At 39.5% G+C, this 21,861-nt stretch overlaps 1 pseudogene; it reads left to right on the top strand.

Annotated features, from left to right (window-relative positions):
* Positions 1–1,671: 1,671 nt before the first annotated feature.
* LOC106910738 (5-hydroxytryptamine receptor 3C-like) lies at positions 1,672–20,257 on the top strand (annotated as a pseudogene).
* The last annotated feature ends 1,604 nt before the right edge of the window (positions 20,258–21,861 follow it).

Genomic DNA, 21,861 nt, shown 5'->3' with positions numbered 1-21,861 from the left:
GAACCCCCTCAGCCAAATCATCAAGATTGGCTATGGATACCGACTCAAGAATGGGGCCACAATCAGTCACCTCCTCTACATGGATGACATCAAATGTACGCCAAGAGCGAGCGAGACATCGACTCACTGATCCACACCACCAGGATCTACAGCACTGACATTGGGATGTCATTCGGACTAGAGAAGTGTGGTCGGATGGTTACAAAGAGAGGGAAGGTCGTCCGCACAGAAGGGGTCTCACTCCCAGAAGGAACAATAGCAGACATAGAGCACAGCTACAAGTACCTGGGAATACCACAAGCAAATGGCAACCTCGATGAGATCACAAGGAAAGGAGCCACAGCCAAATACCTCCAACGAATAAGGCAAGTCCTGAGAAGCCAGCTCAATGGCAAGAACAAGATCCGTGCAGTAAACAGCTATGCCTTACCAGTAATCAGATGCCATGCCGGAATAATTAGCTGGCCAATGGAAGAGATGAAGGCCACGGATGTTAAGACTCGGAAGCTACTAACCATGGATGGAGGGTTCCACCCCAAATCCAGCACCCTGAGACTGTACACAAGCCGTAAGGAAGGAGGCAGAGGACTAGTGAGTGTGAGAGCCACTGTCCAGGATGAAACATCCAAGATCCATAAATACATCAAGGACAAAGCCTCAATGGACGATGTGCTCAGCGAATGTCTCAGACAATGGGGAAAAGAGGACGAGGCGCTGGAGGAACCATCATGGGAGGACAAGCCCCTACATGGGATGTACCACCGACAAATAACTGAAGTGGCTGATATCAGGAAATCCTACCAATGGCTGGAGAAAGCTGGACTCAAGGACAGCACAGAGGCCCTCATCCTGGCCGCCCAGGAACAGGCCCTAAACACCAGAGCAATAGAGGCTCAGATCTACCACACCAGACAAGACCCAAGGTGTAGGTTGTGCAAGGAGGCCTCTGAGACAGTCCAGCACATAACAGCAGGGTGCAAGATGCTGGCAGGGAAAGCGTACATGGAATGACATAACCAAGTGGCGGGCATAGTGTACAGGAACATCTGTGCCAAATATGGACTGGAAGCCCCGAGGTCAAAGTGGGGAACACCCCCAAAGGTGGTGGAGAATGACCGAGCTAAGATCCTGTGGGACTTCCAGATCCAGACAGACAAGATGGTAATGGCGAACCAACCGGACATTGTGGTGGTGGATAAAGAACAGAGGAAAGCCGTTGTGGTGGATGTAGCAATACCAAGTGACCACAACATCAGGAAAAAGGAGCATGAGAAACTGGAGAAATACCAGGGCCTCAGAGAGGAACTGGAGAAGGCCTGGAAGGTGAAGACCACAGTGGTGCCTGTGGTCATCGGGGCCCTCGGGGCAGTCACCCCCAAACTGGAGCAGTGGCTCAAACAGATCCCAGGAACAACATCAGACATCTCAGTCCAGAAATGTGCAGTTCTAGGCACAGCCAAGATACTGCGCAGAACCCTCAAGCTCCCAGGCCTCTGGTAGAGGACCCGAGCTCAGAGGATGAAAGAGAGACCACCCGCGGAGGGTGAGAAGGGAATTTATTTTATATATAATATACCAGAATTTTCATCTTGTCAATGATTCAACAGCAGCTGACAATTAAAGCAAATACATACTGTAGTTTTAAGTAGAAGCCATTAAACCAGTCTCTATATGTTAATAAGTCAGTTATAAATCCTGCATAAACCTCTTTAAAACAATGTTTGCATTAAAATGTCTCTGTAGATTAACCTCTTAGTGAAAGAGCATTAATGTTGAATATTGTGAATATTTGCTTTGTATTATTATTTTCTAGTTTAAGTGTCTACTTAACACTCAAAACGTACATCAGTTTATCTTCTGATTTCGCAAAGTGCTGCTGACCACAATGACAATTATAAATGAACACTTTCAGAAAGAAAACAATGATGGTAAATTGATGAGAAGTGCTGAGGGTGTTGGCCTCGTATGACAGTAATATCATCACAAAAAGCTTTAAACAGTTCAGAGAAGAGAAAGCTCCCCTCAGATCTGAGCCATGATTCTTGCATTCATCTGTTTTCTGCTCTTTGCAGATAAGCTTAGATGATTTTTGTTCGAGGCTCATATGATTATTAATAATGCAAAGTATGCTGTACTTTTCTTCATTATGTAATTAAAGTGTGATTTTTTTTTTATTTTTTTTTAATTAATGCTATTTGCTGCAACCACTAAAACTTCATCTATTGCACAGTGAATGAGGAGTTTACTGAGAAATATCTAGGGCATAACTTAAAATATAAAAAAATCAAAGATTTAGATTATTAAATTTTTATTCTCCTAATTTCACAATCGATTGTTGTTGAATGTCTGTTAGAAGAGCAGGAAGAGTTTCACCTTTTTCCTTCTGCTGTTTAGTTTATGGAAGGAAATGTGGTCGTCCAGTTTGGATTTTCATGGAAACTCAGTGATGCACTCTGACCTTTGTAATTTTTAGTTTTTTTGTTCTTTGGTTTGTTTTTCCAGTCATTACCAACTTTCTCATTTTGTGTTTCTTTATTTCAGTCCATCATATTGTTTCCAGTTATCTTGTCACTCTGAGTTTAGTGATTCTTTTATGTCTAAGTCTATGTTCTGTAGTGATTTTGGGTATGTTATTTATTTGTTTCGTCCTTCTAGTTATTCTAGCTATGTGTTCTTTAGTTCTTGTTATTTTTAGATCCGCCTTGTTTCTGTCTGGTTCTTAGTTTCCCCTCATGTCTTTGTCTCTTTCTAGTTTATTATGTTTCCTTTAGTCTTAATGTTTCTTTTATTATTAAAATAATTTCCAGCTCCTTGTGTTTCCTCCCTCACTCTTTTGTGTTCCCCTGTATATCTTCCCTGCTTCACTGTGCCACCTTCTCCCCCCCTTAGCCTGACTCCCGCTCCAACTATTCACACCTAAAGTCAGTTACCTCATCAAACCAGGACCGCTGTTTCCACTTTCCAGTACTTTGGTTCCTCTATTTCAGTCACAACTTACCGGTTCATCTTGTCACTTCCCTGATATTCTAGTCACCTTTCCTTTCCTTGTTCCTGCTTCTTGGTTCCCTCATGACTCCACATTGGATTTATGTTTACTCCTTGGACTTGTTTTTCCTGTAAGTTTGGATTCTTGTTTTTTCTTATTAAAGATTTACACAAATGGGAATTTATATATATATATAGAGCTAAGAGCTAAGATCCTGTGGGACTTCCAGATCCAGACAGACAAGATGGTAATGTCGAACCAACCGGACATTGTGGTGGTGGATAAAGAACCTAGGAAAGCCGTTGTGGTGGATGTAGCAATACCAAGTGACCACAACATCAGGAAAAAGGAGCATGAGAAACTGGAGAAATACCAGGGCCTCAGAGAGGAACTGGAGAAGGCCTGGAAGGTGAAGACCACAGTGGTGCCTGTGGTCATCGGGGCCCTCAGGGCAGTCACCCCCAAACTGGAGCAGTGGCTCAAACAGATCCCAGGAACAACATCAGACATCTCAGTCCAGAAATGTGCAGTTCTAGGCACAGCCAAGATACTGCGCAGAACCCTCAAGCTCCCAGGCCTCTGGTAGAGGACCCGAGCTCAGAGGATGAAAGAGAGACCACCCGCGGAGGGTGAGAAAGGAATTATTTATTATTATTGGGAATTATTGTGAAATAACATGAACAGTTCCTTGGTTTTCAGATTCTTCTGTACCTAAAAATCTGAAAAATGTGGCGTACATTTGCATTCAACCACCATACAAGGATTCAAGGATTTTTTGTTGTCATACCAGCTTGGGTTTGTGGTACGAAATTTGCACTAAAGTCCCAGATTTAGAAGTTACCAACATACAAAAAAGAACTATAAATAAATAATTAAATAAAAATAAATGAATGAATAATTAAGTAATTTAAGTGATAGTTTTATATATAAATAGTTATGTGTCTGCGTGTAACTATGTGGAGAAGTTCCATTTGGTGCAGCTTGAGTTCAGCAGTCTGAAGGCTGACGGGCAGAAATTGTTCCTCAGGCTGGTGGTTTTTCCTCTGGATGCTCCTGAGCCTCCAGCCTGAGGGGAGCGGCTGGAACAGCCTGTGTGCAGGATGGGTGGAGTCCTTCATGATGAGGAGCGCCCTCCTCCTGCATCGTGCTGTGTAGAGTTCCGAAGTGGAGGAAAAGCTGCTTCCCACAGTCCTCTGTGCAGCCTTGACCACCCTCTGCAGAGCCGTCCTCTCAGCAGCAGTGCAGCTGCTGTGCCACACGGTGATGCAGGTGCAGAGAACGCTCTCCATCACACAGCAATAAAACCTGCTCAGGACTGAGTTCCCAAGTCCAGCTCTCTGCAGCTTCCTGAGGAAGAAGAGATGCTGGTGGGCCTTCCCGACCAGACAGGAGGAGTTGGTACTCCAGGTGAGGTCACTGGATATATGCACACCCAGGTACAGGTAGCTGGAGACCACCTCCACAGCTGCTCCTGCAATGTACAAGGGCTGAAGAGGATCCTTATCCCTTCTGAAATCCACCGCCATCTCCTTGGTCTTCTTCACATTGATGCAGAGGTTATTTTCTCTGCACCAGGTGTTCCACCTCCTCTGTGTTTATGGACTCATCACTCTTCGTGATGGGTCCCAGTACTGCTGTGTCGTCGGCAAACTTCACTATATGACAGCTGGGGTGTCTTGTCGAGAAGTCATATGTCAGTAGCGTGAAAAGGAGGTGGAGAGCTTCTGCACCAGAGTCTCTGGGATGATGGTGTTGAAGGCTGAGGAGAAATCCAGGAAGAGCAGACTGATGTAGGAGTTCCTGCTCTCCAGATGGGTGAGGGTTGTGTGGATCACCGATGAAATGGGGTCAGCAGTGGATCTGTTCTTCCTGTAGACATACTGATGGAAGCCCACAGTGACGTCGATGGAGTCCTTGTTGTGATTCATGACTAGCCTCTCCAAGCACTTCATGACTACCGATGTTAAGGCTATAGGCCGGTAGTCATTCAGGCTCGTCACTGTGGAGCACTTGGGGACAGGGACGATACGGGTGTCTTTAAACAGGTGGGCACAGACGACAGTGATGTCTGCCAACACCTCAGACAGCTGATGTGCACAGCCCCTCAGCACTGGCCCAGTACTGCATTCTCAACATTCTTTTTCTTTTTTTTTTTTAAATGGATAGTAATGTAAAGTAACACTGTATGATCTCTGTTTTCAGGTGGATTAACATTCAGTTTGGAAATACAAGATGATCTTGACAAGCAGTTGAAATCTAATCAGAGTTACACAGAACTAAAAGGTAGGAAATGTAATCTAATGGTTTCTCTCTGAATGGTAATTATCATCATCAATTAATGTTCCTACTGTCAGATTCATTGCAGCCATTTTGTTTCTTTTTTTAAAGTCACATTTCATTAAATTTGTCATATGATCTAGTCAACATAAAAGTGGATGCTACTGCTTGGCATTTTTCTATCTGAGCATAGATTAATCAATTTCTGTACCATTTAATCATGAAAAGTGTGATTATGAAATGTATCATTTACAAATAGATAATTTTGTGTTTTTTCCATGACAGATGGGAATACCACAAGTTATAATATGATGGATTATAATAACCAGACATCTGACAAGAGATCTGATAAAACTGGTAAGTCCAAAATGTTTCTGACCACAAAACTGCAAAAACAATTTAAATATTACTGGATAACTTTGTTTTAAAAGCAGTTTGGCCAACAGTCTTCATGGCAGAAGAATATTGTGGTGGTGACTCATATTTTTAGAAACAGCATTAAATTAACATCCATCCATCCATTTTCTAACACCCTTGTCCTTAATGGGGTTGGCAGGGGTGCTGGTGCCTATCTCCAGCTAACGTCCAGGGCGAGAGGCATGATGCACCCTGGACAGGCCGCCAGTCTTTTGCAGGGGAGCATTAAATTAACATAAACATCCCATTTATTATTCTAAATGATGAACACACAGCTGTTTGCATCTGTTTACTATTACTCTGAAAAACAACCTAATACAAGTTTAAAAATGCTATGGCTTAATCCAGTGTTTCTCAACCCTGGTCCTCACCGCCCCGCTGCTCTGCATGTTTTAGATGTGCCTCTATTCCAGAACAGCTGATCCAAATGATTGCATGACCATCAAGTACTGCAGAGGCCTGTTAATCACCCAGAGATACAATTCAGGTGTGTGGCAGAAAGGAAATACCTAAAACATGCAGGACAGGGGGGCGGGGAGGACCAGGGTTGAGAAACACTGGCTTAATCTGAAATCTTTTATTAATATAGTCTAAAACTGAATCAGTCTTGAATGCAGTGCTTCTCAATTCCGGTCCTCAGGGCCTGAGGACTGGAATTAAGAAGCACTGATTTAATGTAACGGTTTATTGGTCATGACCAACCATAAGAATGCTATAGTACAATTTTTAAATTTTACAAAAACTCTTGCCTTTCTGGTCAATTTGATGCAGAACAATGGGATTTCTATTTTTGCAGAAACTAAGTGTAGATACCAGGACGTTCTAGAGTATCTGAACCTGACCAGGAGCAATGATGTGTTGACCATGAGCAGACCTACTGAACACTATGGAGTTAGAACTGAAGTTTACATTGAAATGAGGATGTATGCCATTCTAGATGTGGTAAGTTCTTGTTCTAGTCTTAAGTTGTCATTTTTATTTTTGTTTGAATTCATTTTAGTTTGCTTAGCTTTGAATGTGTGGTTTAGATTTAGTTTTCTTATTTTCATATAATAAGTGTTTGAAGTCATATTTACTGTGGTTCCCATCTTATCATATTGCCAGTTGCTTAATGTGGAATATTAAGAACTGTTTGCAAGATCTTAAGTTGTTGTTTGATGATAAAATCTGTTTGCCAAATAATTGCTTTGGTGCATACACATTTAAGAATGTATTATGAACTACATGCAACATCAAATCTAGTGTGAAAATCTAAACTAACCTTTGGCCTAAATGTATTATAGTGATCCCTCGTTTTTTGCAAGTATTGCATTCTTAAAATAACCCGCGATAAGCGAAATCCACGGAGTTACCTTTATTTTTCACAATTATTACACAGCATAATTAAATACTCTACATCAGGGGTGCCCAAAGTCGGTCCTTGAGGTCCGGCATCCTGCACGTTTTAATTCTCTCCCTAGTGATAGTTTTCAGCTTGTCAATGTTCCTCTTAGGCCTTCTAACGAGCCATCATTTGATCCAGGTATGTTAAACCAGGGAGAGAACTAAAACATGCAGGATGCCGGCCCTCCAGGACCGACTTTGGGCACCCCTGCTCTACATTGAAACCAAAGAATAAAACCTGTTTTCAGGTCAGTGGATGTTCATGTGCATCAATCGGGCCTTAATGTGATCCGGAGTCGTGTTATCAAAAGGGTCTCCTCCAACCTGCCCCGCGAGATTCACGGCTGTATCTACGGCAGACCGATGGATCTCATCAACCGAGCCTCCGGTCGGGTTTTAAGCTGCCTCTGGCCATTTTATTTCCAGCAGGCATTCAAAGTTTTCAGCTTTCATCTCCTGAATGGCCAATCTGTATTATATTTAAATACCGTAACGTTATTGGCACACAGGAAGAACCGCAGCGACTGTTTAGCCAATCAGGACGCAGAACACACTGTGGGGGGAAAAAAAACTGCACAAAAAAAAAATCCCCAAAGCAGTGAGACCGCGAAAGGTGAACCGCGTTATAGCGAGGGATCACTGTAATTGCAATCTATTCTAAATGTGTAACAACTGATATTTCTTTTTTCTTTATCCAGCGAGAAGCCGACCAGTCCTTCATATCATATATTTGGATTTATATGGTGAGTTTTCTGAGAAAAGTAAAACTTTTCTCAGAAAACATAACAAATTAGCTGATGTTTGATTAGGAATCAGACTATTGACTCCATTTTGTTTTTCTCCCCCAAGGAGTGGAAAAATGGCCATCTCTTGTGGGATGAAGGGGACTTTTGTGGACTTTCTAAAGTAGTGGTTCCACGTGAATCTTTGTGGATGCCTGATATCATAATTGAAGAAATGTAAATCTGCTTGTTATGTTTTAAGTTATTTGAGTTTTTTCTGGGTTTGTAGTTTGTTCTGTGTTTCTTATTTTTGTTTAGATGATCCTTGTTTTTGCTTTAGTTTAGTTCAGTCTTTCTTATCATGTTTATTCCTTGGGTCTAGTTTTCTTTGTTGCAGTTAAATTTAATTTATCTGTTCCCCTGTTTGTGTGCTCTCCCTCGACCCCTGTGCCTGCTCTCTCTCTCCTCACACCTACAATCTGTTAGCCAATCAGCCTGGACTATTGGTTCATCATTCAATATTCAACTCACTCCTTGCTTGAGTTCTGGTTCTTTTTCTTGCTGCTTTTTATGTCCTCTGGGTTGTTTGTAAGTTCTTATTTTATTGTATTTTTCCTAAAAATGTTATCTACTCTCCTCCTCTGCTTCTTTTGCATTTGGATCCATCATCACTACTACATAAACATGATGATGTTAAATTTAAAGCTTGGGACACTGAGGCATTATAAACTGTGGCAAAGCAGTAAGTTCTAATCTGCCATAGAACCAAAATAAGTAAATGCATAAATAAACAAAAAAAATGAAATCCCAGCCCTGAAGGAATTAAAACAGATTACAAACACAATATTTCTCTGTTGGATTATACATTTCACCAACCACATAGTGTATCATCAGACCCGTCCAGTGGCACAGGATTAGGGGAAATCTTATATAAGTGCAGTTTTGAATGTGTGAAACTTTTTAATGTTATTTTTATTTTACTTCCACTTAGCCATAAATTGTTAACTCCAGTGATGCACAGACATAATTTACATAAACATTTTAGAAAGTCGAGTTATCTCCTGGTCTGAAAGAGGCTACTGACCAAATGGCTTGATTTAATGTTGGACCTAACCCTTTTCTTTACTTACAGGACTGAAAAGGATAAAAACCTGCCGAGCCCCTTTGTCACAGTTAATAATGGCTGGGTGGAGTACAGGGATGATAAGTTTGTGATCAGCACCTGCAAGATGAAAACTTTTAATTTCCCCTTTGACATTCAGAGGTGCAACATCACCTTTAGGTCGATCTCATACTCTGGTAAGCCTTGTTTATGTATGCTATAAATATTAGTGTTTTATTACTGTAGGTGTCATATCAGACATGTGGCATATACGATAATTGAGCCATTTAAAGTCAACCCTATACAATTTAAAAATATATATTTTATTTGTATTTTAATTATTTATACTGTAATGCTGACATTTATCAGTGTAATGCCAGTTGACAAAAAAGATGGTAGTAGTGGCACGTGAAGGAAAGACTTGTGCTGAAGATCAGCAGATGCTGTCATCTCCAGGATGTGGCAGTGGCAGCTACAAGCTCCCCTTCTGGTGTCAGCTGCCATGGCTGCCTGAAGCTGCACACCTTACTAGTATCAGCTTCCTGCAATTGTAGCATCTGCTATGGCTTCTATGGCAAATTGAATTTTGAATATAAATAAATGTATTTTGAAAAAATCTCTAAAAAAACAAAAAACAAAATAAAAACAAGAATGCAAATCACAGAAGCTGTTCACACATGAATTTGAATGATGGAATCTCATATTTATTACTGAATCAATCTGATGTTTGTTTTTTCATCACAGATGAAGAGTTAGTCTTTTACATGAAAAATAACGATACATTAATCACGAAGGAGTCTCAAAAGAGTATCCGGATGCAATACGAATGGAAGTTTCTCAACATGTCAGTCACTGAAAATACTGTCCATTACTTTTACACCAACCAAACCATTGTTGTCTACACTGTAAGTATTTCAAAGACAGGTTACCTACGATTTCCTATTTTACTTACCGTATTTTATGCACTATAAGGCGCACCTAAAAACCTTCAATTTCCTCAAAAGCCGACAGTGCGCCTTATATATGGACCAATATTGAGCCACAACAGGTCTAGCAACTACGGTAAGCAGCCGCCGACTTCATTTCCGCCCGTAGAAGAAGAAGTGCGTGGTGCATGCTGGGATAGTTGTCAGAACGCTGGTTTGTTAAGGTTTGACTGATCTATCTACCTACCGACCGTAGAATCAGGTCGTCTGCAGGTCATTTAGCACCACGTTTTCCACGAACATGCTGTGTGCGAACGGAGAAGGGTGACCATCGTCTGCCCATGCCCCGGCCCTGTCGCGGAAAGCTCTCTTCGCCAACCGGAGTCAGACTGTTTTGTTGACATTCTGTATGTCCACAAAGTGGCTTTAGATATTCATCCGGGGTGCTTCGACTAGGGTTGCCAGGGGACCAGCCCATATATATTTAAAGCCGGGGGGAAGAGAGACGGAGACTGCGGCGGCAGCGTGTCGGTTGGTCTGTGTTACCCAGAAAGCTGTTGGGCACAATATCGCAACACCAACACCGTGAGTTAAACAACGACTGGGGCAGCCTACTATATAAAGTACTCGGGGACCACTTCTTTACGAATGGTCCCCGAACAAATCGGCAACTCAAACTGTGGTGTCTGTAGAGCTTTGGAGCTGGCGCCACAACATATCACGTTTACGTCGCTCGATGCCATTTTTGGTGTCCACAGACCAAAACAAACTAGTCAGAACACCAGTGTTTTCATTGTGTTACCGACCGCAGTGAAGTTGTTTTCAAGTTGGATACTGGATATTCGCGCTCCGCGGAGTAAGGGACGTTCAGCTCAAGGTTGATCCGATTTATGAACGCTAATTTCGGCCAGCTGTTCTGGTCCCTCAAGCGCTCGGAGGTTCACATAGGGACCGTCAATTTCCGAACACTCCTGTAAATAAATGCCTTGACTTCTGACCAACTGATATAAAAAAGTGGTAGTTCATGCTATTACACGAGGCACACTATCCTGTATTAAAATTTTAAGTCATATTCAATAATTTAAATAAATTTAAGATTAAATGTTTTCTACAGTAGCTTTCAAATCGTGTGCCATTAACTCAGTCTGTGTGAAATTGTTCTATTAGACTGTATAGAGGCATACTCACCTTTATTACAATTTAACACTTTTTATATATTTCTTAGCTATTTCTGCAGTCAAAATTTTGTATTTTTTCTTAAATAGCTTCTAGGTCATGTGACCTATTAACTCAAAATCTGTGTGAAATTATTCTACTAAACTATATAGATTAGGCAGATTTTTATTCCATTTTGACCCCTTTTTTATTTTTTAACCAAAATTATATTTTAAAAAAATATTTGTAAAATGTATTACCTCAGATGATCATCACTTGTTACCCATAATGTTCAATAGCATAAAATTCTAGGACAGGGAGGATCTATCTTATTACATGTTCACTTACCTGGAAGGGCTGTTGTAAACGAATATTTTAGTAATCGAGTAATCTATCGATTATTCTTACGATTAATCGAGTAATCGGATAAAAAAAAATTATAAAATGAAATATTGGTAAATCTGGCATAATACCGGTGTTACTATCAGATATCAATATCAGTCCAATTTTTCATATTTGAGCATCCCTAACAGTTGCTTTTTTGTAGTTTAGAAAACTAACCTGTAACAATAATAGCTCACTTTCTAAGTTAACCAGAAGAAAAGTTATAGAAAAATCTGAAATTATATTGAATTTAATAACAAAGAGGCAGGCTCACAAATATGCTTATAAAAAATGTCTACAATCCAGCTTTTAGTTTATGTATTCATCTTCAGTGAGTTTAATAGATTAATTAAACTCACCTTGCCACCTAACCTGTCACGCTTTGGGTTTGAAAATACGGGAAATGCCGCCTGGAGTGGGAGGAGAGGGCGAATGAACGAACATGGGGAGGAGGGGAGGAAATAGACCAGCGGACTGACGAACCGTTAGACCGGGGGACGAACACGGGGGGAAGCAATACGGGATATTTACGACACCTTCACTGGTCACACTCAGAAACTCATCTACCAGCCATGTACGATGCGCTCCGCCACCCGTTTCTTCAGACCGGGATATGAAATTTATTGTGCGGTTCGTCGGTAAAGCTACATTTACACGGTAAGCATCAGCTACTCAGCCGCCCGCCCTGTTCAGGCTATCCGCTCACCTCAGCGCTCTTCCCGCCGTTCGCTTTCAACCAGCAGCCCCGGAGGAGAAATGCTGCCGTACTCCAGGCATTCCCCCAGTCATTTTAAGGATGCTTATTGGTTCCCCAAAAACGATAAAAAGTCGGGCATTATCATCAATCAATAAAATCCCCACGGGCCAATCTTGAAGATTGGACTTTATGCCGCTGAGACTTAGCTTTTGTCAACAACTCAGAGGCGGAAGTGAGAGCTCCGCGCAACGCAAATGAAGTCCCGGCCGGAACACGGTGCGCTAACTAATAAAACATAAATTAACGAAGCTTCGAGGCAGGTAAATTTTCCTCGAGGAATTTTAGTAATCGAGGTACTCGAATCATTCGAGGAATCGTTCCAGCCCCATGTTAAATACAACAAATATTTACTTAAAGTGTGATCTGTTTCATAAAATTTGTCACCTTTATTGTTTAATTACACATGAAATGTTTAAAGATGGGCTCTTTCATCTGGTTTGTGTCATGATGTGGTGTGGCGGTGGACACAAACGCAGCAAGCAGTACACATTATGTGGATGTTATTTTAATGAACAAAATAAACAAACTCGATCCAAAATCCAGGGAAAACAAGGAAATCCAAAACACAATGAAACAGGAGACACAAGGGATAACAACGGTAACAACTGACATGGTGAGCATGATAACAGGTTGGACTGGTGAGTTGTGACTGAAAAAGAGGAGCTTAAGTAGTGGGACAATGGCCTAAATGAGAAGAGTGATAGCAAGTGTGAGTAATTTGGCACAGGAGCTGGCTGAGGGCTGGGGAGAAGGTGCCACAGGGAAACTAAGGAGATCTGCTGGGAACACAAACAGGAGGAAACAGGGAACTGAAAAATACCTCTAATACAAAAGACACTAAGAGTAAAGAAAACCTGATGAACTAGGAGAGAAAGATATGAGGGAAACTATAACCGAACCTAAATAGATACAAGGCTGATCTAACAATAAGAACTAAGGAACACACAGCAAGAGAAACTAGAAGATCTAAACAAAAAATAACCCAACTAGAATTACTAAAGAAAGATACAAACAGACTCGGACATGGAAGAATAACTGAACCTATGGTGATCAAATTAAGAAATAAACATTACTAGAAACGCTGCAGGGAGGCTGAAATGAATAACTAGAGGGATAAAATACTAGAATTAAACTATAGTCATTAAAGAAGGCTTGACATGGACTCAGACAAATAAGGAAAAGCAATAATATAATTCTAACTACACTAAATACCTCTAATAATGTCAAAAGGACCATGAAGGGCTAAACTAAAGTGAATTAAAACATGAAGCTAAATAAAATGAAAAGCAAAATAAACCCAAAAACCCAGTGTCCTGACAGATGTCTGATTATATAATTTACTTTAATCAAATAAAATATTTATTTAAAAATCTTTCATTACATGTATGTTTATTACCTGAAATATTTAAATATCAAATTTTTACTTAAAATGTGATTCATTACTTCACCTGTTTATATGCAACTTGAAGTGCTTGAATCAAACGATTCATGAATGTTTAATGCATTAAATTATTAAATGAGAGAAAACAGCCACTTCCTACTGTATTTCAACACAAATGGTTCCTGTTCCTCTTCAGAGTCTGCAGCCTTGCTGAGCTCCTCTCCTGGGGTTTCCTCCTCAGCCTCTCCAACTTGCTCCTCTTCTGTTGCCTCCGCTACTCTGTTTTCATTATTTACCTCTTCTGGGGTAAATAATAAAAACACTCTCAGTAACTTGTTGATGGTCTTGCTGTATCGCCTCTTTAATTGACGCCCATGTCGGTCTGATGTGGCGTTTACCCCGCAGTGACTCATATTCAGCACTGGAACCCTATCAGGATTGAGCTCATCCATTTCATACGTCGGTTTGCCTTTAAGATGATATATCAGAACACACATAAGTATTACTACTGTAACACAAAAAACTTAAATAGTTGACTTCATAATAATGTAAGAACCTCGATGTCCACTGACAAACTAACCGACTGAGTTGAGTAAAGCTGTTGGATGCAGGTAATGTTAGCTAATGTTAGCTAAAAGGCGCGTTCTTCTTTGATTTCCTATTTTGACTTCCAATGATTCACTTCTTGCTAAAGAGCCCCCTGGTGGTTGAAGAAAAATCCACAGAAACGCCGCATGTCCAAAGTGTAGGAAAAAAGTAGCAGCTTATAGTCCAGAAATTACGGGAGGTGAAATTGGATAATTTCCACGGCACACCTGACGATCACTCACGGTACACTAGTGTGCCGCGGCACAGTGGTTGAAAAACACTGCTCTATTCTATGCGCCTTATAATATTGTGCGCCTTATATATTGTTAAGAGAGGAGAAATTCTTGAACTTTAAAAACCTTTTGACTTGTTAAATCCTCTCTTATGCCCGGGTTCAGAAAAATGCTGTGCGCAAAGACTGAGATCACACAGAGATAACAGCGTCACAATAATCAGCATTTATTCAAGGCAAATGCATACTATCACCAGAAAAGCACATCACAAAACATCAGAAACCTCAGAGCACAAACAACACATGAATTTACCTGAGAGAGAAAAAGACAAAAGATGGAAACAACAACAAAAAGCAAAGGCGCCTTTGGAGAAGTTGCAAGAGCAAAATCTGATTTGTTACTCCATGTGGAAAGTTTTATAGTGAAGGCGTATTCTTATCGTTAATTTATTCAAATAAGGCGTATCTTTGCTCCTCCAACCAGGAGCTATCTCTGACCCTTTATCTGAAGCCAGGAACTCCTGCTGTGTTTACGGCTTTTCACAGATGAGTGTGAAAAGCTAGAACTTCTACTGTATTGTTTCCCACACAGACAAAAGGCAGTTCAAACGATCCTAGCAAACCATCTGCTGTAACTACAGGTAACATAAAGGTCAATAGGCCAGAATATGTTACTGATTTTAAAACCACAATTAGGCCATTTGAATCAAGACATGTTAAGTTTTAAAACTAGCTTCTTATTTTAAATTTGTTTTCTTAACAATATAAAAAAAGTTTTAAAATAAGCCATTCATTCAATGTGTGCCTTATAGTGCGGAAAATACGGTACTCTGTGCTGAGCAAAGTCACACTGTTTTCTGCCTGATTTTGGATGATTTAAGAGACAAATTGAATAATTTTTATGTAGAATTTTTGCTATTCTTATTTTTGCCTACTTTGTAGCTAATTGAAAATAATCATACAGAAGTGATTTTAACTATGTTGTACCTTTTTACAGATAACCATGCAGAGGAAATCAGCACTTTATGTCGTCAACTTCCTGCTGCCTGTCCTCTTCTTCTTGTGTCTGGACTTTGCCTCCCTCCTGATGTCAGCTGGCAGTGCAGATAAGATTAGTTTCAAGATCACGGTGCTACTTGCTGTTACAGTGATGCAGCTGATTCTCATTGAAATTCTACCTTGTACCTCAAGCAAGATTCCACTTATAGGTAAAAATTTCAGGAGTCTCCAGGTAGCATGCGGTGACCTGCAGAGGTTTCCTACCCATCAAACCTTTCCTCGCTTTATGTCACAACCTCATATTTTAATGTTTAATCTTTAATGCATAAATGTGAAAGGGTTTTTAAACTTTCAAACATGCACAATTTTAAATGCATATGTAATCAATCCCCTCATAAAGAAAGCATTGCACAGCATGTCACACAATGTTTAATGTTGGCTTCCCAGTACGAACAGCATCCTGCAGGCTAAAGAGTTTCATTTTGGCCTCCTCTGAACACAGCACCTTCTTCCACTTCTTGTCTGTGTCCCCTGCCAACAGTGGCTTATAGCAAACTTTAAGATTTCTCATTACTTTTTTGACGGAGGGTTTCTTTCTGCATGATTAATAACTGAGTTTTACTTTGTGGAGTCACTAGCATTACTGCCCATAAAATGTTTTAATTTAAGAAAACTCAATTTATTACCTTTTTCAGTTAGGTGCCTCTTTGCATGATCTAGCTTGTGACGCAATTAAATACAAATACATTTATGGAAGACAAAACGTTAATCTATCAATTTAGCTGTTTGACTTCCTAAGCTATTGTTCCATATTAAATTGAACACTTAACCATTAACTGATGCAACTACAAACTAAGCTGAAAAGATGCACTTAAAAATGATGGATTTAAATTCAACTTGTATTTGTTCCATAATGAACCATATGAACCTATATTCTCACCATAATGTGTTCTCTGTTCCTCAAAGTGATTTACTGCATTGGGATTTTTGCTCTGATGCTGCTCGGCCTCTTGGAAACCATTTTCTTGAATTATCTGATAGGAAAAGACTCTTCATCCCTGGAAAGCAAGAAAGAGAGTGTCGAGCTTCGTAAGAACCAAGATGTTTATAAAGATACAAACAATTTTCACTGCTATCTAAGAGATTAGATTAAATTCAATCTAATCTCAATCTGATTGTAGTTTGTCATAATGTTTTAACATTTGTTAATTGAGATACACAGATCCATGAAGCTGTTGTGTTCACCCTCAACTGTCTTCCACTTTCTTCCAGAAATAATAAAAGCTTCCCCCACTGCCTCCACCTGTGATGAGTTGACCGATCAAACAGCATCTATGTGCAAAGGGGTTAGTGTAATCTGTTCAGGGGTTGACAATTAAATACAGTATTCAAGTTCTCATAAGAAAAGTTACAAAGCGTGTAGTTGAAGAAAGAAAAAAACAGATAATTAGATATTCTCTTGTGATAAGCAATGTGATGACCCATTACCTGGTTTATAACTTCTGACTCTGATTCTTGCAGGGCAGCAGCACCCAACTGACTGAGTTATTCCTGGCCATGGAGAAAGTCTCAGATGAGCTCAGAGAGATTAAAAGAAGTGTCCTTGACAAAGAGTCTGAAGAGACGAAGGATGGTTACTGGACCAGAGTCGCCAAGAAAATAGACAAGATTTTTTCTATTCTGTATGTCTTGGCAGCCATTTTGTTTTTATCTGTCGTCTTCTCAGTGTGGGTTTCAAAATCAGGCTTACCGAAATGATCCTGATATTAATCTTACTGAGATCTGAGAAAACAACATCTCTTCATGTAGCTGCAGGTTCACTTTGACTAACAAAGTAATTGAAACTCAACAATTACAATTAGTGACGTAAAAACAGGCAAAGTTAAAACAAATGTGCAAATCTGTGGAAAAAAATCAAGCTCTTCAGGCTACTACTGCTGTCACTTGCAGAAATAAACTGCTCTTCGTCAGAAACAACCATGAGGAGAGTCTTAGACTACGTTCACACTGTCACCTGAAGTGACCCAAATTCGATTTTGTTGTTTGTTTATTATGGGTTTTTATCTGTTTTTATATTTCCTTTTTGCGTGGTCATTCACATTTCCTGATATATTTGCGACTTGTAATCTCCAGCGTGAACTGGAAACAACCTGAAATGATCCCACATGAGCAATAGAGGGCGCAGTAACAGCGTTCTCTGTGTTTTGTCAACCGCCAGAAAAATGTAGAAGTACTGTTCAGTGTTTGCGGAAGTAAACATGAATCCTAATGACGGAGCGTCTCTTACGATGTTGAGGTTGTTTTCCAACTGGAGCCAGCACATTATCAACTTAATCCTATTACAGTCCGCCATGATTGTTGTTTTTCTTCCCACTTGCGTGTTTCAGGGCGCAGAATAGTGACGTATGTCGAGTATCAATGATGTTCCAGGCGGATGAATGTGACTTGGCTTACTGACTCGAGTCACATTTGAAAACATCCCACTCGTTTTAAATTTAGGACCACAAATTCAAGTGACCTCGGTCGCATTTGAAAAAAATCTGATCAGTGTTGTTCAGACTGTCATGGAAAGATCGGATACAGGTCGCATTACGTCAAAAAAATCTGAATTTGGTCACTTCAGGCTGCAGTGTGAACGCACCCTTAGGGTTGCAGTGTAAACGTAGCGTTAGTAGTATCAATAACACTCATCGACGTTCAACCTTATGTTACAGGAAAACTGCCAAATTGTCACGTTCAAGACAGAGTCCGCTGTGGGAGGAAGGCTGTAGTGTACCACAGAGCTAAGGGAAGGGACTTGTAAGGTGTGCTGCTTCAAAATGTTTAATCCAAGTTCAGAGTTTTCTCAGAACTCTTTGCTGATGCTTTATTAATTATATGGTAACTTTTGGCAAAAACCTCTCGTCTATACAGAATCTTAAAATGCCTCAGAACTTCAGTCACTTCCTTATAAAATGCAGTGCCATACAAAAACATTCATGCTTCTTAAATGCTTTTATTTTTTTCCACATTACAACCGCAAATAAAGTTTCAAAATGTGGAGACAAAAATCTGTAAAGTGTGGCATGCAATAGTATTTAGTTCCTTTTAATCTGATACCCCTCTGCAAGCTGTTGCCTTTGTAGGTTGCCTAATCTGTAAATGGTCAACCTGTGTTTAATGTAACCTCAGCATAAATAAGCATCCAAGACTTTAATGTCTTGGATGCAGAAGTCCTGAATGCTCCATCCACACTCTAAAGATAGGTGGTGGCAGAATTATGCAGTTGGATTGGGATGCTTTTTATTCAGCAGAGATAGTGATATGGAAATATGGAGCAGGTTCTTAAAAGACTGACTTTGGACGGAGGTTTTCCTTCTTGCAGGACAACTGCTGAAAATGTACAGTTGGTGTTACTGTGGAATAGTATATAAATAAAAAGCATGTTCAGATTAACAGTCAAGACCAAAAATCTGTTTAAGAATTTTGGTTAAGACTTAAGTATCAACGTTTCTTATGCTTTCCATATAATCCAGAAGATATACCTTAAAAATTAGTGATTGTAATTCATGGCTAAGTGTTTAAAGGTTAAAGTCAAATTACTATTGTTCTTGTTGCATGTTGTTAAGGTCATACAGATAATATACATCGACAGACACCTGCATGAATTATAACACTCAGCATAAGCATGTTTATTAGATAACAAAATAAGGATCACTTGAATTTTACAGGAGTAAAGATGTTGTGCTTTCAAGGTGTAACTTATGTGAAACTGTTCACTGCATAAAACTAATGCAATTCATGACTTGTGTGGTGTTTTTGTTATATGATTTTAAAAAATAATTTAAGGTAAGGTAATTTTATTTACATAGCACATTTTCAGCAACATGACAATTCAAAATGCTTTACATGAATTAAAAGGAAATACAAAGTAAGAAACCAAAGAAAAAAAAATGTTGATCTGAAAGTACATTTCAGTAAGTATTTTACCACTTCATATGTAAGCAGATGATACAATGTGATATTTATGTGTTTTCAAAGGAAAAAGTTTATTTATAATTACAGATAAGACCAAATGTCTTTCTGGGGGGCAAAGAATATGTCGGCCGTAAATCACCAGCCTTATGGTCCTTGCAACATGAAAGAGTGTGTGGGCACAATGTAAAAACAGTCAAATAGTTGCATCTTAAATGCAGACAGGAATCAATTTCACACAATATACCAGGTTTTTATTAAGAGCAAAAGTGAGAAAATGCTGATGAGTTCAGATATAACTGTGATGTAGCTGTAACATGTACAATTACCCTGAAAATGAAACATCTGTCTGCGCTGTTAATGTACTCACAACTTTAAAATAGTACTGTTGTTCAGACTTCAGTTTCAGCATTCAACCTTCTCTTTGTTTTCATCCATATTTAGATTCGTCAATATTTGCTTAACTTATAAAGTGAAGACATTTCTTGTTCACGGCTCTAATCAGGTGATCCCACAGAGTTTCTGTCAGATTTAGCTCTGTACTTTCACTATCAAACTATAAATTTCATTTAATGAGACCAAATTTGTGTTGAGTTGGATGTATGCTTGGACTCACTTTAATGTTGAAAAACAAAATCCTTTTTTCTGTCTTTCAATGCTAGACCTGCATTCTCTCTATGCAGAGAGAATGCCAAAGAGTTTTGACTGGTGTCAAAAACACATGCAGTATTAATCAGAGATTATGTTCTGAAGGACACTAAGCATACATTAAATATCAAGTCGAAAAGTGAACTTATCTGAACAGGTTTTATTTCTGCTCATGAGGAGGACACCACATTATAGCAAGAGTTAACAAAAACAAGATGGCTGATATGATGTAAATGAAAGCAAACACCTTGTTGATTTTTTGAGCCACTCCCGTCCAGTAGCCTGGTTTCTTATCATAACTTCTGCTGCAGAGGAGAGTGATCGTTTTCCTGCTTTCTCCAAGCTCGTCTGAGCTATATTTTACATTTATTTTTAACAGCAGATCTGCTGCTAACTTAATTATAAAATATTTTTTCTTTTCATAAAATGCTAAATTTAGCTTAAACGTCCAGTTACAACTCCATGCATTTTTGTTATCTTACCTGTAAGGAGAAGAAGAGGAAAGAAACGTAAAAGCATCTTCGCTGTGAGATTAGTGTCGACTCTTTCTGTGCTCTCATGTTTTTATGTCGCTGCCCTGCCTGCTGCGGAGGGAGGGGTGCACACTGTCACACTGATTCCTGCTTAATATAAACACATTTTTGATTTTCTCTCAACATCTGAGTGGCACTGATCTTATCTGGACAGGTTTTTAAAACCACTAAATGGAAACTGCAACATTTAGTGCTCTGATTTTTTTTTATTTGTATGTAGAAACACACGATTAAACTTTATCTTTTATATCTTCATGCTTGAAACCCCATAAAAATATTTTTTGAAATACACAAACATACTTCGGAAGATATGAAAACTGTGACTAAAGTTCTGGCTGTAGCAAAATAATATCCACTGCTCTGGTCTCAGTTGTTGCGTTTCCATTACAAATGTTTGTCTATATTCTGCTAATATCCAAAAAACACATAAATAAGCTTGCAAAGTCATTAAAGATCATATCAACTGTTACATGACATATATTAATCCTTTCATACATGAATTATGATTCTTTGTGTCAGGATTTTTTTGCAATTTTTTTTATTTCCTTAAGGCACATGTGTCAAACTCAAGGCCCGCGGGCCACATGTGGCCCGCCATGTCATTTTATGTGGCCCGCCCCAGCATTTTATAGGCCCATGATTGACTTAACATAGGTTTTGAGCACGAATTGACTACAAACTACATCTCCCACAATGCATTCCGATTGTTACCAGCCAGCATTACGGCTTCTCGCCACTAGAGAGCAGCAGAGTCACCTCAAGCTGCTTATTGATTCTCCCAGCGAATAAAACTGAGACATCGACAAGCTAACATCAAAACGTCCAAGAAAAGAAAAATTGATTTACAAGAAAGACTGTGAATGAAGATGTGTGAGTTGGTGTCAGGGCGGCAGGTGTCTAGCGCCACCTGCCGGTCTGTTATCTTGACCGACAACATAAAAAAATAAATAAATAAATCGGTCATGTACTATTTTTATCAGTGAAATTACAATCATTAACATCGGCTATTTAGTCGCATTTTATGCGGTTTATGTAATATTCACCGTGAATCCAGATCCCATCACAGATTAAGCAGATAAATGTATCTACATTTTTCTCGTAGTGACAAAAAACACTGACTGAGGCCCCAATAACTTTTAATAAATTAAATTAAGCGACTTCACTTAAATTAGCATCACTTCACCCGCTGGGGTCTGAACAACTTCCTCCTGGTTCTCATCTGCAGAAAATTCTGCGCTAATTCATCAGTCAGTTGGATCTGTCTGATCCAAACAGATCAAGTGAACTCTGTGAGTGTTTTACCCTACGCGATCCAGTGTGTGCTTTTACCAGGATTTTATTTTTTTATTTATTTATTTATTTATTTATTTTTTTGCGTGGTTTCTCCGAAACGGACAGATGATGTTACGTCTGCAGC

The sequence above is a fragment of the Poecilia mexicana genome, unplaced genomic scaffold, assembly GCF_051168715.1.
Source record: "Poecilia mexicana isolate PSO_F unplaced genomic scaffold, ASM5116871v1 scaffold_19, whole genome shotgun sequence".
Lineage (NCBI taxonomy): Eukaryota > Metazoa > Chordata > Actinopteri > Cyprinodontiformes > Poeciliidae > Poecilia > Poecilia mexicana.
Note: the sequence above shows the minus strand (reverse complement) of the source record. Positions and strands in the feature narration are given on the sequence as shown.